The 16,188-nt window shown below is 31.3% G+C and overlaps 1 pseudogene; it reads right to left on the reverse strand.

The window, feature by feature from the left end:
- Window positions 1–1,495: 1,495 nt before the first annotated feature.
- On the reverse strand, window positions 1,496–7,303 carry LOC118031521 (receptor-like serine/threonine-protein kinase SD1-8; annotated as a pseudogene).
- Between the last annotated feature and the right edge of the window lie 8,885 nt (window positions 7,304–16,188).

Below are 16,188 nucleotides of genomic sequence, written 5' to 3' on the forward strand. Positions count from 1 at the left end.
TGATCAAGAAACATTGTTGAACCATATTCCTGAGGGGAGTCCTGCTAGCTTAAAGCCTTTACTTACATGGGTGTTAAAGGACATTAGGCCCATGATATGAATTTCATCCCAAACAAAAAATTATGAATACAAATTTTTTCCTTAGCATGTTATTGGAATCCAAGCTTGCTTATCTTTTCGGTTTCTTCTTAGAATTTGATTATTAAAAAAAAGCTTATTTAAAAAAATTATAGTAATAAAGGCTGTTATCAATTCGTACTTTACAAAATAAAAAAAGATATAATGTGAAGAAAATTGAAATTGAAAATAATAATTTTTTATTAAAAAATAAAAAGAGATATTTTTATTATTTTTAGTGGATAACATAGATGTGTTTTTTCTCTCATTCTTATATCTAATCACTTTAGTATAATTGTAACTATTAACAAAATCTAAATGGTTATCTCTTAATTTTTATTTATAATTGGTTTTTTATCCTTCAACATTTGATTAGTTAAAAAATTAAATTTTTAAAGTTTTTTCAAATTTATTATTTCTGGTCAAATGAAATCAAGTTTATAAACTTAATAAGTTAGCATGGTTTGGCATCATTTTTTTTTATTTTTATTTTTTGCTTTTTTTTTTATTTAACATTAATTTTTTTTTCTTTTTAAAACATGCTTGTGTTGATTGAATTTTTTTTCTCAATTTTTTTGATCTAACATATAACGGATCACGGGTCACATATTTAGTTTGTAATTGGAACTTGAAAATCATATGCTTTTTTTATTTGTGATATTTGTCTTTTTTTTTTTTTTTTTGAGAAATTTTGAAGTGCCTAGGAAAGCCCATTAACAAAAGAGAAGGAATCACTTTCACTTAACTTTTCCATTGCATACCATGTAAGACCATGAAAAGCCCATTAATTCTCAAACCTCCCTCATAGGCCCACCTAACCTAACTAAATTACTTCCTGTTATCAATTGGCGCCAAAACACCCATGGAGTCCTTCCTTTCTGATGTGATATAAACAGAGATAATTTGTGGTTCTCTAAGATGATTAGAGCTGTTGGGTTTTGGAATTTATGGCGAATAACAGTGGCTGAAGAAGAGGACAGCATGAAGGAGATGAATCAATGGTGGGATGAAAGTATGCCGGATAATGATGAAGTACGGGCAAAGCCATGTAATTTTGAAGAAGAAGCTGGGAAATTAAGCACTGGAGATAACACCACTGATTTAAATGGAAAGGTATAATTGTTGCCCTTAATTTCTTCTTTTGCTTCTTTTGTCCTGCCAAGATTAGGAGCTTTTGACTCTTTCTTGATCATTCAGCCAATCTAATATTTTCTAATAAATTGTTGATTCTTTTTAATCATTCGATAGTTTGTGTTAAATTGGAGAGTGTTTTAATGTAATTTAGCATCTTGGGCCTATGGTAATAATAAAAAAACTGTGAATCACAGCACTTATGAAGCATACAAAAATTGACAAGAAACATGAATGTGCTAGATGCTTTCAGAAATACCTTGTATTATTGATTTACAAGTCATGACAGGAAAATTATAGCATTTCATAACTTCATGTCTGTGTGTCAATTTATATATACACTTGTGACAAAACAATCTTTCCAAAGTAGCTTATAGCTTGTATGAACTATAAATTAGAAATGAATATTCCAAACTAGTTATCAAAAGAAGATGCATTGATACACAAACTGTAAATCACAACAGCTAGTGAGGTATACCAAAATCTATGATTATACAATTATGCTAGAAGAGGTCTGCAATTTATTTTACCTAGCATCTAGCACTGTAACTGTAACATGGTTTACAGAGAATGATTCATCTTGTTTGCTTGAAGATGAATCGGTTTGGAAAGGACTCCTTCCAAGGCAATAACCAGGGGTTCTAGGCTGGGGCATTGTTGCGGTTTCACTGCTCAACATCAACACTACAGAAGACATTGTTGGTCTATCTTCTGCTTTCTCTTGGACACATAAGAGGCCTACTTGTATGCATCTCAAAACTTCACAAGGGCTATATGAATTGCCAACTGATGTATCTAACACTTCCAATCCCTTCCCATCTTTCCACTGCCTCCACACCTGCAATGTTGCCAGTTCAATTTTTCGTTGATAACTAATTTCTCATTTTCAAAGAAAACTGAATACCATATAAGTTGCAGCCTTATGATACTTACATGTCCAAGAGGTTAAGTTCACTGAATGAATGATAAACCCCCTGTTTCTTTTCCCCAACATACTATCTCCAAAACCAAAACACCGAAACTGAAAACGTCAGATTTGCTGAGAATAGTCCATCCATTGCATATTCAGGAGACATATAACCACTTACATAACAATACAGCAGTCAGCTAAAAAGAGGAAAGCGAGGTTTGCGGCCTTGAAATGAGTTTAAAGAAAATGTATTTAGGTACTTACTATGTTCCCACTACTCTCACGGTGTTTGCTTGTATTTGATCTCCACCAAATATTCTAGCCATGCCAAAGTCTGATATTTTTTGGAGTCCATCATGATCAAGTAGAATGTTGCTTGCTTTGAGATCCCTGTGGATAATTCTAAATCTGGAATCTTGATGCAGGTACAAAAGTCCTCTAGCAATCCACAAATTATGTTGAAGCGCCTTTGCCATTGAGTAAAGAGCTTTTTGCCTTGTCTGTAAAATATGCTTACCAAATTAAGTTGCTTCAATTCAAATCCTATCTATGAGATGCACAGAAACACCAAAGGCTAGAAGGGACTAACTGAAAAGAACAAAATCGAGGCTTCTGTTTCCATGAACTCATAAATAAGGATCTTCTCATCCTTCTCAAAGCAGCAACCAAGCAGTCGAACAAGATTTCTGTGTTGAACCCTTGCAATTAACCTTACCTCATTCTTGAATTCTTCTGTTCCCTGAACAGAATTCTTCGATAACCTCTTCACCGCTACTTCTTGGCCTTCTACTAGCCTACCCTGGCATTGTCACACATACTTTCTGTCAGGATCAAATGATTGGTCTGCATTAAAGCTACTGAAATTTGTTCCTTCCTTTTTTTACTGCGTTAGGGTATCATTACAAAGAATTTACCTTGTGAACACGACCAAAACCACCTTCTCCTAGTTTATTTTCGTCAGCAAAATTGTTCGTAGCAGTTGCTATTGTGCTAAAATCAAACAGTGGCAGTTCTAATTCATCTGTGCTTCTTTCACCTGTGTAGTCTTTCTTACTTATAACCACCCCATTTAGCAAGAAATCTTGGCTTCTATCTTGAGGACCTGGTTTTGGACATAGGAAGACAAATGCAAGAGGGATAAATTTATTACAGCTATGTAGATATGCAAAACTTTTCCTTACTGATTCTTGAAATTAAATTTCATGTCACCTTTCTGTGGTGTATTTCCATTACATACACTCAGCAATCTCTTCCTCTTCCATATGGAAAAGCCACTCAGTGCTAATATCAAAATGCCAATGCCAACAGCAATGCCAATAATGATAGTGCCAGCACTGCCTCCATCACCTGAAAACAACAAATTAGTAAGTCCAAGTTTATGTTTTAACCTAGATAAGTTCCACAATTTAATGTCAAGGGTGTTCGTGGCCTTGACTTGAAGATCCTCTAAGGCGTATGATACTCACTTTAACATTCTCTAAATCCATCACACCCTCAAATTCTCACCAACGTAGTTAAGACCATGTTAGAAATGTGAACACTTGACCTAACACTGACTAACAAGTAGTAATTTTTTACAATTCTGGGGCATGAGAGAGTGGAAACAAGGCTCCTTTGTTGGTCACCTACTTGCTTTTCTGCTGTTGCTTTCTTCCACAGTGGGAAAAGGCTTCATTGTAGCCGTGATTTCTGCTAGCCATATACAGTTCACTTTAAGGTCATTTAAGGCCATATATCAAAGAAGTTCCTCACAACACAGCAACGCAAGGGCCAAATTTACATGGGGTTACACTCAGATCCTAAACAATTCACTGTTTTGACTATGAGCATGCAATTTCCTAGCAAATGAGCAAGATGGGATTACAATTGAACAGAATATACGTTTGGACAACAACATTTTCCAAATTATTCTAGCCAGGTAACCCTGAAATGTGGCGGGACATCAACCTAACTCAACTAAATCCAGGAACACAAATTGCCTAAACAACTGAGATATTATGTTCTTCCCTACAATTCATATGTAGCTGTCAGCTCTAAGCATCTACAAAGGTTACAAGGCTGACGTTATGGAAAGGAAAAACAGCTTGTGGGGTCGAAATCAATAATTATACCCGCCTAAAGTATTTAACATTAATCTCAAGTTTGAAAAGCAAGGGAATGCAAAGGACTATCAAGCCTGGCTCAGTATGAACCTCCCAAGTCAATAATGCCGGGCTTTGAGTGTTGGGATTTATTGAACCGATCAAATGGGGCCCCCTTGACCATAATATGCTGTAAGAAAGCTCAGCTTGGCACATCAACTCCATAATCCACCAAACTCCAAACTCGAGGTTTGAATGAGCAAGAGTTAGGTTGTTTTGGGTAAGTAATTGAAACGTTTTTTTTTTAAATTTAATTTTTTTTTAATGTGTATAAATTGTTTTGATATGTCGATATCAAAATAATTTTAAAAAAATATATCATTTTGATATATTTTGAATAAAAAATATTTAAAAAACAACCGTTATCACTCTCAAACCCTATCTTAATAGAAAAACCTGAATTTTTTACTAAAATAACATCTTAAATATATATTTTTTTTAAGTTAAAACTTAACATATCAATTCACGAGTAGGTTGCATCTAATAAATATGCTTTAAAAAAATTCTTTCGTTTTCATATCACAGATTTGCCTTTTTTAGGTGGGGATAACACACTTACTTAAGCAACTATTATTACCTGAGCTTTCATAAAAGGGACAGCTATATATTCTCACCATTACAATTATACAATTATACAAAAAACTTGACTATCGCAGCCAACTCCGTCGTCGTCCAATTTAAGCGACATCCTAAACATGGTCTAATAACCGATGGTGGCTAGCCACTATAGACACTTGTTAGCAAACTTTCTGGTTTCGGTTTCAAGTCAAGCCAGCTTCCATAGACTAAAAACTTAGGTATTTTAGGTATTTTTTATAATTTAAATATATATTAATATCAAAAAATTAAACATACTTAATTCTTTTTCTAGGATTCTAAAGGGTTTTTTTTTTGCCCCTTTTGCCAGGGACCATCAAAACTGGCAAGTAACGATATCGACCTATTCAAACAAGTGGATCCCACTGAACGGTAGGATCCAAAATACCAAATAATGGACGGCTAGGGAAAAAAAAAAGGACTCGTTCATACCCATGTCAATGTGATTATTAATTGCAATTAAAACAAAAAACATGTGTGGCACAATACAATTTGGTTTTTTCTTGTCAATGTTCACTTGGGAGTTGAACAAGATGTCTTTGGCCTTTTTGGTCTTCAAAAACAGGCAACAATACCAGTCTTGGATTACAAGGTAAGTGCAAACTCATAGACCCACTAATGCAATGGTAGTTTCCTCGCATCCCCACCATTTATTACCTAACATGAGAGATTTATAATGTTTCTGACCTAACACCATTTCTTGCATACACCAGCTTTGATAATCTAAATTCATGTATTTCACTAGTTTGGAAAAAAATTTAAAAACAAATAAATCCATGAATCTAATTCATGTTAATGTCGCATATGTGGTTTAACTTGATTATGTGAAACAATTCCTTGTCAAATAATATACATTTGACATCCCAGCTCAACAGTTTATGAGAAATTAGAGGATTTTAAGAAGAATAATAATAGTAAAACAAAAGGAAGTGGTAGAAACTAAACTACCAAAGAGAGTTATGAACATACCTATGTCGGAAGCTGCCAATCTTACATAGAGATCTTGTCCACCTCCTGGATATTGTCTCATGTCAAAGAGTTCACCAGTCCAAAACACACAGCCAGAGCCTCCATTGCTGATATTTGAGTTAGCATAAGCAGTACAAGAACAATTCCTTGAGCACATCAATTCACAATCCTTGAGACTCGTATTCCTGTCTACATATGTGGTTTCGCTCTCTGGCAATTTCATGTTCCTCATGTGCAAAAATTTATCTTTCAAGCAATTCAAATCTGTCCTCCTGACACACCCACTTGACCCATCTCTCAAATTCCACGCTTGAATATTCTTGGGCTGAAAACCCTTCATACACTTGCAAACTGGTGAAGCATTTGAGTCGCATATACCATATGGACCACACTCTCTATAATAGTCACATTGATCTTTTGGCGCGTACCAAAACTGACTCCATTGTTGTGTCTCTGGAACCCAGGCAAATCTTTGAAGAAGCCCAGATGAAGTGACACTCAATCTTGAATATAAACTCTTGTTCGATATGTGGAAGGAATAGTATACCTCATCTTGATTGGTAATAAAATTGAAGCTCATGTAATCAACAGGCTCCATTTCTGGCACACCACTAAATCTTTGTCCATTCCATGGTCCACTTCTATACTTTCTTTCTTGATCTTTCAATAAAAAAGCTTCAGGGAATCCATGATACCCTAGCTTGAAAGAAAAATCACCTGTACCAGGATCATCACTGCTTTTCCAGGAACTCAAGAACCTGTCTAGACCTGTGTTTAGATCCCAACCGAACTTCATATCAGGTAATAAAGTATCAGTTGGATAGTCAAAGCTTTGCCATAAAAACTGACCACTGTCACTTTCTTGATCTCTTAGTACTAGATTTCCTGAATCTAACAACTGCATAACTGGGTTTCTTGCATTGGTTTGATTGGATGACCATATGAGATTCTCTGCCCGATCAAAAAGAACAATGCTTTGATTTAAGATTTTGAAGGTACCAGAGGAGTTTGTGAGGGGGTTATCTCTGTTAGCAACCCAGACATAAGTTCTTGGTATGTTCTTGTACCATATCCCCACATACCAGTTTCTTGAATTGCCTGGAGTGAAGAATCCAAGCTCAAAATCCTGGCTTGTGGAGATGAGGGTTTGGCCATTAACAAGAGATTCTGTTGCTGTTAAGGTGTCTAAGGATGAGGCAAATTTTGAGGTGCAGAAAGAAAGGATTGTGAAGAACAACAAAGTGGTGATGTAACAATGGTGTCTTGTTGTTATAGATTCCATGCTTCACTTTGGTGTTGTTTGCTCTCTCTTGTGTGTTCTTACAGACATTTGGATTTGAGCTGTTCTGCTTTCTTTATCTTGAAGACATTTGGTAATGGTTGATAGGAAGAGAAAAAAGCAGAGACTGTTTTGGACTTGGATGCATGTTTACTTGATTGTTTACCCTTTTGCTTTCTTTAAAGTCTTGGTCTATTTTATATCTTCTTTGAACGTGTTCCAATAAGAGACAAGAGTTGAACGCATTTTTTTTTATTTTTTATTTATTTTACATTAAGATAGACAAAAGAGTTGTCTTGAAATTGTGTTACAGATATGTTTTATGACAACTTGATTTTTATAATTTTTTTAAGTTGTTTTAATGTAGTAATATTAAAAATAATTTTTAAAATAAAAAAAATTATTTTAATTTATTTCTAAATTAAAAATATTTTAAAAAGCAATTACTATTTCATTCTCAACTCCTCAAAAATATAATCTAATAATAATATTTTAAAAAATATATATAAGGCATGGATGCTTCATTGTAACGCTAGATATAATTTAATGTGAATTGTTATAATAAAATTATTTTTTTTATTTTTTTATTTTTGGGTGGAAAAAAAAGAGCTACAAAAGTGGGGATGCTTTAGCTTTTTTTTTTATTGGTTCATTGGTCAATAAAATATTATTGGGTTATATGTTAGTTTTTTAAAATTTTTAATAATAAAAATATAATTTTACTTCATGATCAATATAATTTAGAATTGTTGAGTTAAAGTTTTTTATTTTTCATAGGCTGTTAAACAGTAAGCATACTTTTTTTACTTTTCATACTTTTGACTGGGATCAAAAAAGTAGTGGTTTTTTTCTCAAGAGTGTTTTTGGTTTTTTCCGTAGTCTTATACAATTAAAATACGTTATTGATTATGGAAAAGACAAAAAAAAAAAAATTGTATTATACATACTCTTGTACTTTCACACAAGGTTTATTTTGTTTTTTAATTAGCAGGGTCACGGGAGGGAGGTGTTTTGGTATTTTAAATTATATTTATTTTATTTAATAAAATTGTTGGTACGTGCTTATTATGTATCAACAAGTGAGTGACGTTCACGCTATTTGAGTAGCGAATGTGACACCATCTAGTGCTCAAACATGATCTTTTATCATGTCTTTGAAAGCGCCGCCATGTTATTTTTCTTATTGTGTTGCATGTGACGGCATATAATGATCGAATTGTTGTTAATGGTATTCTTTTATTTTCTCTCTCTTACCAAAAAAAGATAACAATTGTCCTTTTTTTTTTTTGAATTTGGGTTCTCATTCTTTTAATTTTTTTTTTTCAAAAATTGTTTTCAATTTAGTACTTTAATTACAATTTCTCATATGTTTTTTTTTTCATTCCAGTCCTTATTCTTTTTTATTATTTATTTATTTTCTTAGCTCTTTTTTAAAATTTTATTAGTTTTCAATTTCATCTTTCAATTAAAGTTCTTTGTTTTTAATTTTATCAATTTCAGTCCATATTTGTTTATTATTATTATTATTATTCATTTTTACTCTTTTTTATAAAAGTTTTGTTTGTTTTCAATTAAGTCCTTTAAATAAAATTTCTCATATGTTTTTTTTTTTTTGGTCCTCATTCTTTTTATTTTTAATTTATTTTCTTGGCCCTTTTATTAAAATTTTATTTCCTTTTAATTTTATCGTTCATTAGTTCTTCTAATTCAACCCTTATTCTTTTGATTTGTTTTCCCTTTTATTAAAGCTATTTTTCAATTCCATATAACCGTCCAATTGAAAATTTTTGTTTTCCTTCTAATTAATTTTTTATTTTATTTTCACCTCCATTCTTTTACTTAATTTTTTTTAGATCTTTTTGAGTGATTGATTTTTTTTTTTTCTGATTTTATCTTTCAACATTTGATTTGTTAGAGATTTGGCTTTATTTTTTTTCCATTTGTAGTGCTTCAAGTCTAACGACCCAAGTCACGAGTTTGAAAAATTAATGTTGTTCGACATTTTTTTTTCTCATTTTCTTTTACAATCTTATCGTTCTATATTTTTTTTTTAATATTGATTTTGTGATTATTTTTAAAAAAACATTTATGAGTTTTATCTCAATCTCATGGTCTAGGTTATGAGTTTTACATAGCTTTTTTGGATAGATTTTTTGTTTATTTTTTTTGCTTATGTTTTATTTTTGAAGATATTATTCTGATTTTACTATAATTTTTTTTTATATACAAATAAACTTTATTTTTCAAAATAAAAATATTTATTTTTAAATAATATGTTTTATATGTTTGGTCTTGCATAATATTTTTTTAGGGTGTGGATTTAGTCAATTAATTTCATTTGTGTTTCTATTTCTATTATCTTTTACTTATTTAAATAAATAAATAAGTTCAATAAATACAATTGGATAAATTTTTTTATTCTATGTAATTTAATATCTTAATCTAAATTCATCTCTCAATCTTTTTAATTTTTCTTCTAGTTATTTTTAACATTTTTTTTTCTATTTATTTATATATATGGTTATCAATTTATTTATTTAGATGCCTTATAGAATTTACACTTTGAATTTTTTATATATAAAAAAACACATTGAGATAGCCTATAGACTTAGTATTTGTTTTGAAAAAAAAAAAAGTTTACAACATGTGACAGAACGCAAGTTAAATAGATAGTTAATATTAAATCCAAGTTCGATTCATGACTTTCATGCAATCAGATATTAAGATTAAATCAATCTCTTTGATATTTTTTCAAAATCAAAATTATACATATTAAAATTAAAAAATATATTTTCTTATAATCTATTTCATGGTTTGAAGAATTAATTTGTATTCTTAATTATTGAGCTAATACTCACAATGAAATCATTATACGAAATAAAATAAAAAGAAAAACAAAGCATAAAACAGTTGGATCGAGTTTATTTGTGCCTAGTCGGGTTTCTTCAAGGATTTAATAAGTGAAATTATTCATTTTCTTAATCATCAAGCTAATTCTTGCAATAATATCATTATTTGAAATATATATAAAAATGGAAATCCTATGTTTGGGCCAAATTGGGATTCTTGAGGGGTTTGGTGAGGGGGATAATCGGGAGAAGGTGACCTAACTTTCAACTTTTGCTTTTTGTAGAATATTGTTGGTGGAAAGAGTAAGAGATGTGAATAGAGAATTAATATTCATGAATGGCTTTGGGTTTGTGACTGTGAAACGGTAACGGTTATATTTACAAACTTGTTTCCCCACCAACTAGGAGTGTTTAAAAAAATTGGTTAATCTATAATATTTATATTATTTAACTTAATTTTACCTGTTAAAATCAGATAATAAAAATATTAAAAATAATAGATAACATATGTTAGCTAACGAGTCATAATTTTTTGAAGCCGGATCAAAATAACCCAATCTATATATTTTATAATTCTTATATTTTTATATTTGATAATTTATAAATTCAATATTTAATTTAATTTAAAAATATTTCAACTCTAAAATTTTTATTAGTGACCTTCCTATTATTTTTTTAATATAATAAAATATCAATTTGTCAATTAAATAATATCCATATATTAATTTAGGATAATTTTAGAAATTAATCAATCAACTTTTTACGTGATTTTTTCTAGGTCTAGAGATATAATCTTATGTATTAATTTTATTATAGCTCTTAATTTTTTAAAATATATTTTAATCAATTTATACTAAATTAAATAATTTTAGTTTAATTTTTGACTAATTATTTTTAATGTGTGTGACCTATTAGATTTTTAATATGTTTATTTAAATAAAAATTATAATTATAATTAAATAAATTAAACAATTTAATTTATTATTAATTAAATAAATTTATTTATTTATATTTAAAAATTAGATGTATCATCTAGAACATGGAAAATTTAAAGCTATATGTAATACATTAAGGGTTTATGTGAGGATTCGCTGAAATTTCCTAAAAGAAAGTGGAAAATATTCGTAAAATATGTATGAACACATATTTGACTAGAAGCAGCATGTGCTGCCCTCTCAAAATGGCTGGAAGAAATGTATCACCCCATGGCTAAAAAGTGTTCGTCTTTCATGAAAGAGAACGAGAATGACAAGTCAAATATGAATTCTTTTTTATACAAATAGACTTTTCAATTCGTTTGTTATACAAAAGCTTTGTGCTTTTAGAGATATTTTCTCTCTTATGCTTACCAACAACATGAATTCTTTTATATTTTAATAATAGCATTGAATTTGATTATTTTTGCTCATCATTTGTCAACAAAACTGAGTTGATCTCACCTTAATTCGTATCCAGTTATGAAGAATATTATACTTGGTTAATATTCGACAATGACTAGTTGATATAAAGTGGAGTGTGATTGTAGTTACTTTTTAAAATGTTTTTTGTATTGAAATGCATTAAACTGATATTTTTTTTATTTTTTAAAAAAATTATTTTTGAGATCAGCGCATCAAAACGATCGAAATCATATAAAAAAATTAATTTTTAACAAAAAAAAATAAATTAAATTTTTGAGGAAGGTGTTATAGTCTTCTCATTGAATTAACCTAAAATATAAGCATTTTCATGATATTTTTTGTTAGTAAATATTTTGTTTGTTTTAGTACAATAATTGATTTTGATGTTTGAAATAATATAATAATACATAATTACAAACTAATAGTCAAAATGTTTTTTTTTTTTCTTATTTTTGACATGCTTGCCATCAAAATTCAACAAATACCAACCATATAGAATTTTCTGCCTTAATCATTTGGACTATTCATTTGTCAATGTACAGATCCTAAGATTCCATGTTTGACATCAGAAAGAGGAGCTCTCCCCTTAGTATTTTATATTTATCTCTAATAATTTGTTAAATAATTAGTATATTATAAATACACGAAGGGATGTATTCGTTCATAGTCCAATGTCTAGAAAAATATAGCAACTTTATACCACATACTTTGTCTATGATGACAAAAAAGTCCTTGGAAATTGTTAAGGTCTTTGGTAAATTTGAATCTGTGTAGCCTTTACGACCATAAGATGGAAGTTTCTTCTTGCAATGACGAAAGAAAATTTATAGGATTCCTCTCATGCGTACACATCCAAGGCAAAATGAAGATTTAAGCCTTTGGAATAGGTTTTTGAACTTGGTATAAATTTGAAGAACAAAAAAAAAACTAGATTTTTAAGGGGTGTTTAAGACTGTGAAAACAATTATTTTTTAAAATATTTTTTTGTTTGAAAATGCATTAAAATATATATTTTTTTTATTTTTTAAAAATTATTTTTTTACATCAGCATATCAAAACAATTCAAAATATAAATAAAATTAATTTTAAACAAAAATGTTTCTTCATAAAAACGTCATTTGAAACACAATTCCAAACGATGCCTTTTAGTTCTCTAAATCAAAACTATTGTATTCGAACAAGAAATCAAGTTGTTTTTTTTAGTTGAGTAGGACATGAATATAACTCATACTCACAACTTTATCTAAGCAACATAGGTTGTAATGATATTCCTTGTCATTTTAGATTGGATGAACTATAAAACTCATGTTCTTTGCCCATCAGACTTAAGCCTAAAGTTAAGCCCAAACCCAACCCGAAATAACATAGGTATTTAAAGAGAAGGTTACCAAAAAAATTACTTTTTCTCTTCTCTTGTTTTTTTCACCCTAGCATAACTTTCTTTTAAAATGCCAAGGATTTTGGTTTTAAGCTTTAGTTTTGTTATTACCCATTTTTACCCCACAAAAAAAATCAAGGAAAAAAAAAATAAGAAATACAAAAATAAAATCAAAATACAAGAGGATATACATAAATAAAGCCTAGAAGATTGCCTAAGTTGGTGGTGAAGGATTAAAATGTCAAGTAGAAAAGTTAGGGTACTAAAATATATAAGATTGACAACCCAATTCTGATTGACAAAAGCCCTCATAGTTGAAAATATTTTTATTTAGCGGTGAAGAAATACAAATTTAGATAGGTAAAGACTCGATGAGAATCTTGGAAGGCTTAATTAATCTTATTGAGGACTTGATTGCAGGGAAAATTAATTTTTTGAGTCAATTTGGATGTTAATTGAAATAAATAAAATTCTGGGGACTTAATTGGTTTTTTAGGAGGTTTCATTGGACGAATCAAGGGCTTAATTGTAAGAATATTGAAGTTTGATGGGTGATTAAAGATTTGATTGAAGAAATCCAAAACCAATGACAAAACTAAAAAAAACGCATGACTGTAGGGCTAAAATTGACTAAATCAGGGGGAAATTGAAGAAAATTGAAAGTTTAATGGTCAATTAAGGGTTCAAGTGCACATATCATAAACCAAGGACCAAGATAAAAATAGAGATGAACTTTAAGGCTGATGATTTAGTTTAGCAGGAGAGAAATTGAATGAAATTAAGAGTTTGAGAGATAATTAAGGATGCAATTAAAAGCAATTGGAAGAACATTGACTAAAGTGAAAATTTTCAATCTTAATTTAAAACCCTAATTTTTATGGTTTAACCTAGACAACGTGTCGTTCGACCACTGTATAGCTTTTTTTTTTGGCAATTTTGGCTGATTAAGTAGGCATTTTCAGACGAATGAATGTTGCGTTTTCGACCACCTTTGTGACTATAACCACCACCATTCAACTAAGAAATACCCCTTTTTACAAAGATCAGCTACTCCTATCAAACATTTACATCCCATTTTCTTTAACGAACTCAACAATATCGTGTCCCTGATAAGCCATTATTACTTTTTTAGTTTCTCAGTTGATCAAGGTGATACCTTCAAACGAATGAATGTGAAACTACATAACTTTAAATTGAGAAAGAATGGATCCAATCAAAATGTATGCTTCTCCTTTACCAAGTTCAGGTGGTCTCTAATGATGTTTACATCGGAGGTGCTCAAGTGAAACTTCAAATTTGGTCAACTAAGTCAGTCTTCACTAAGATACCTATTTGTGCAAAACCACTCAATTTTTTTGTGTATTCACACTTAAAAATTCCCTAAGGGTTCTTATCAAATATCATAAATCTTTCATCCAAAATTAGAAGATGAGGGATGCATGCCATTGTCTTCAAGCAAAAAAAAAAAAAAAAACCAACCTATGAAAATTTGTTACAAAACCAACATCCCAAAACCATTGAAGGACAAAGGTGCCAGATGTTAGCATTTGTCCAGAACCCTTTTATTTTGATCAAAGGGCTAAGTTTTGATCAATTTATGTTTGAATTCATCAAGAACCTTATAAATACCCCCTGAAAAATAAAGAAATGAGAGAGAGAGCAAAATATGGAGAAATGCACTATGAAAAGATCCTAGTGTAAATGTTCAAAAACTTAACATAGAAGGTCTAACAATCTTTAGAAGTAAAAGATAATGAAAGGAAAATAAGGAAAGGAAACAGAAGGAAAACAACAATACATAGCTATCAAGCTTAGAGAAGGTATAACCATGTAAAAGTTCAAGTGTAGAGTCCATATAACCTGCCTATTCATGTTTTTTTAATGTTTAATCCTCTTTTAATGTTGTTTGTGCTTATCTTATATTTTTCGGTTTGATTTTGATGTTGAAATAATTTGATGTTTTTCAACAAAGTTTGTTTCATTTTTGTTCTTTTTTTTAAGCATGTTTTAAATTGCTCAAGTTTTCTTTGTGATAGTTTGTTTTAGTTTTAGTCAATAATATGTTAGAAAGGCTTGCATTAAAGTCATGATTCTTGATTTTGATACTAGCCTAATAGCATGTTGATGGTGTATTTGAGGTATTTATATTGATCTTTGAATTTATTTTGTAATAAAATAATAAGCTACTTTTGTTTGTGAGTTAAAGATTTTGAAAGCATGTTGATCAATTTGATGTCTTTTAGTGCAAGTGTATGGTTCATTATAATATGTTTTGACATTGTCATAACCCTTTTTTTTTTTTATTCCCTAATTCACATTTTCCTCTCTCTTCAATAATAATCTGGGGCGCAAATTGAAGGATTGGCTTGTAATCTGGCGCTTTGGAGCCAGTTTTCATTTAAATAAAACGACGCGTTTTAAGAAAAATGACGCCGTTTCATGCGTTTTAAAAAAAAAAGAGACGAAATGGTGTCGTTTTGAGGCGGCACTCTTTCTTCTTCTTCTTCCCTCGGACATGTAGCAGGGGAAGAGACGCCTTTTGTTTTCTTCTCTTTGTTTATTCCTCTCCCTCCTACATGCTTCAGAGCCAAAATCGGACGCCACCCGTACTTCCTCATGATGAGAAGACAAAGAAGTCGTGCCCCGTAAACGACACCTCCATTGGCCACCTCAACTGGCACTGCAATAGTGCAGGAGACGTGTGCCCCATGCATGGGCAGTGATGGGAAGGGGCAGGGTCGACCCCGCTCCCCCTGCCCCTATAAATACCACTCGAACGAAGAAGAAAAGTGGGAAAAACAGCAGAAAACCGGGAGGGAAAGCAAGAGAGAGAAACCGACAATGTAGAGAGAGAAGGAACTGAAATAGTAGAAACCGAAAACCGGGGATATCGACAGGGAGACCTAGAGAGGCAGACGGGGAGAAGGAAGAAAAAGGACAAAGAAAGGTAAACTGGTGGGGGAAGAAGACACCGATTGGCATCTCTATACAGCGGAAGCGCCGTTGCTGTCACTAGGCTTCACAGTCACCGCCACCACAGCGCTACCGAGATTATTCACCAGCACCGCCATCAGCTCAGCCTAACAGATCATCGCCTGACGTAAATTCCCTTCCCCCTCCTCACATCGGTCATCATTTTACCTTCTTGCCTGCAGAACGTGCATTGTGCATGTTCTGCATGCAAGAAGAAATAATTAGTCAGTTATTGTGCATGCACAGTAACTAGTTTCGGTTGCTATGGGTTGGAACATCAGCCCAGCCCACGCGGCTAGGCTAAGTCCAACCTCTTTTTTTGTTATTTGTGGGCTGGAACATCAGCCCAGCCCACGCGGCTGGGCTAAATCCAGCCTTGTGGCTGGGCCAATACAGGCCTAGCCCAGTCCATTTTTTTTCTTTCTTTCCCTTTTGTTTTGTTTT

The sequence above is a fragment of the Populus alba genome, chromosome 11 (genome assembly GCF_005239225.2).
Source record: "Populus alba chromosome 11, ASM523922v2, whole genome shotgun sequence".
Lineage (NCBI taxonomy): Eukaryota > Viridiplantae > Streptophyta > Magnoliopsida > Malpighiales > Salicaceae > Populus > Populus alba.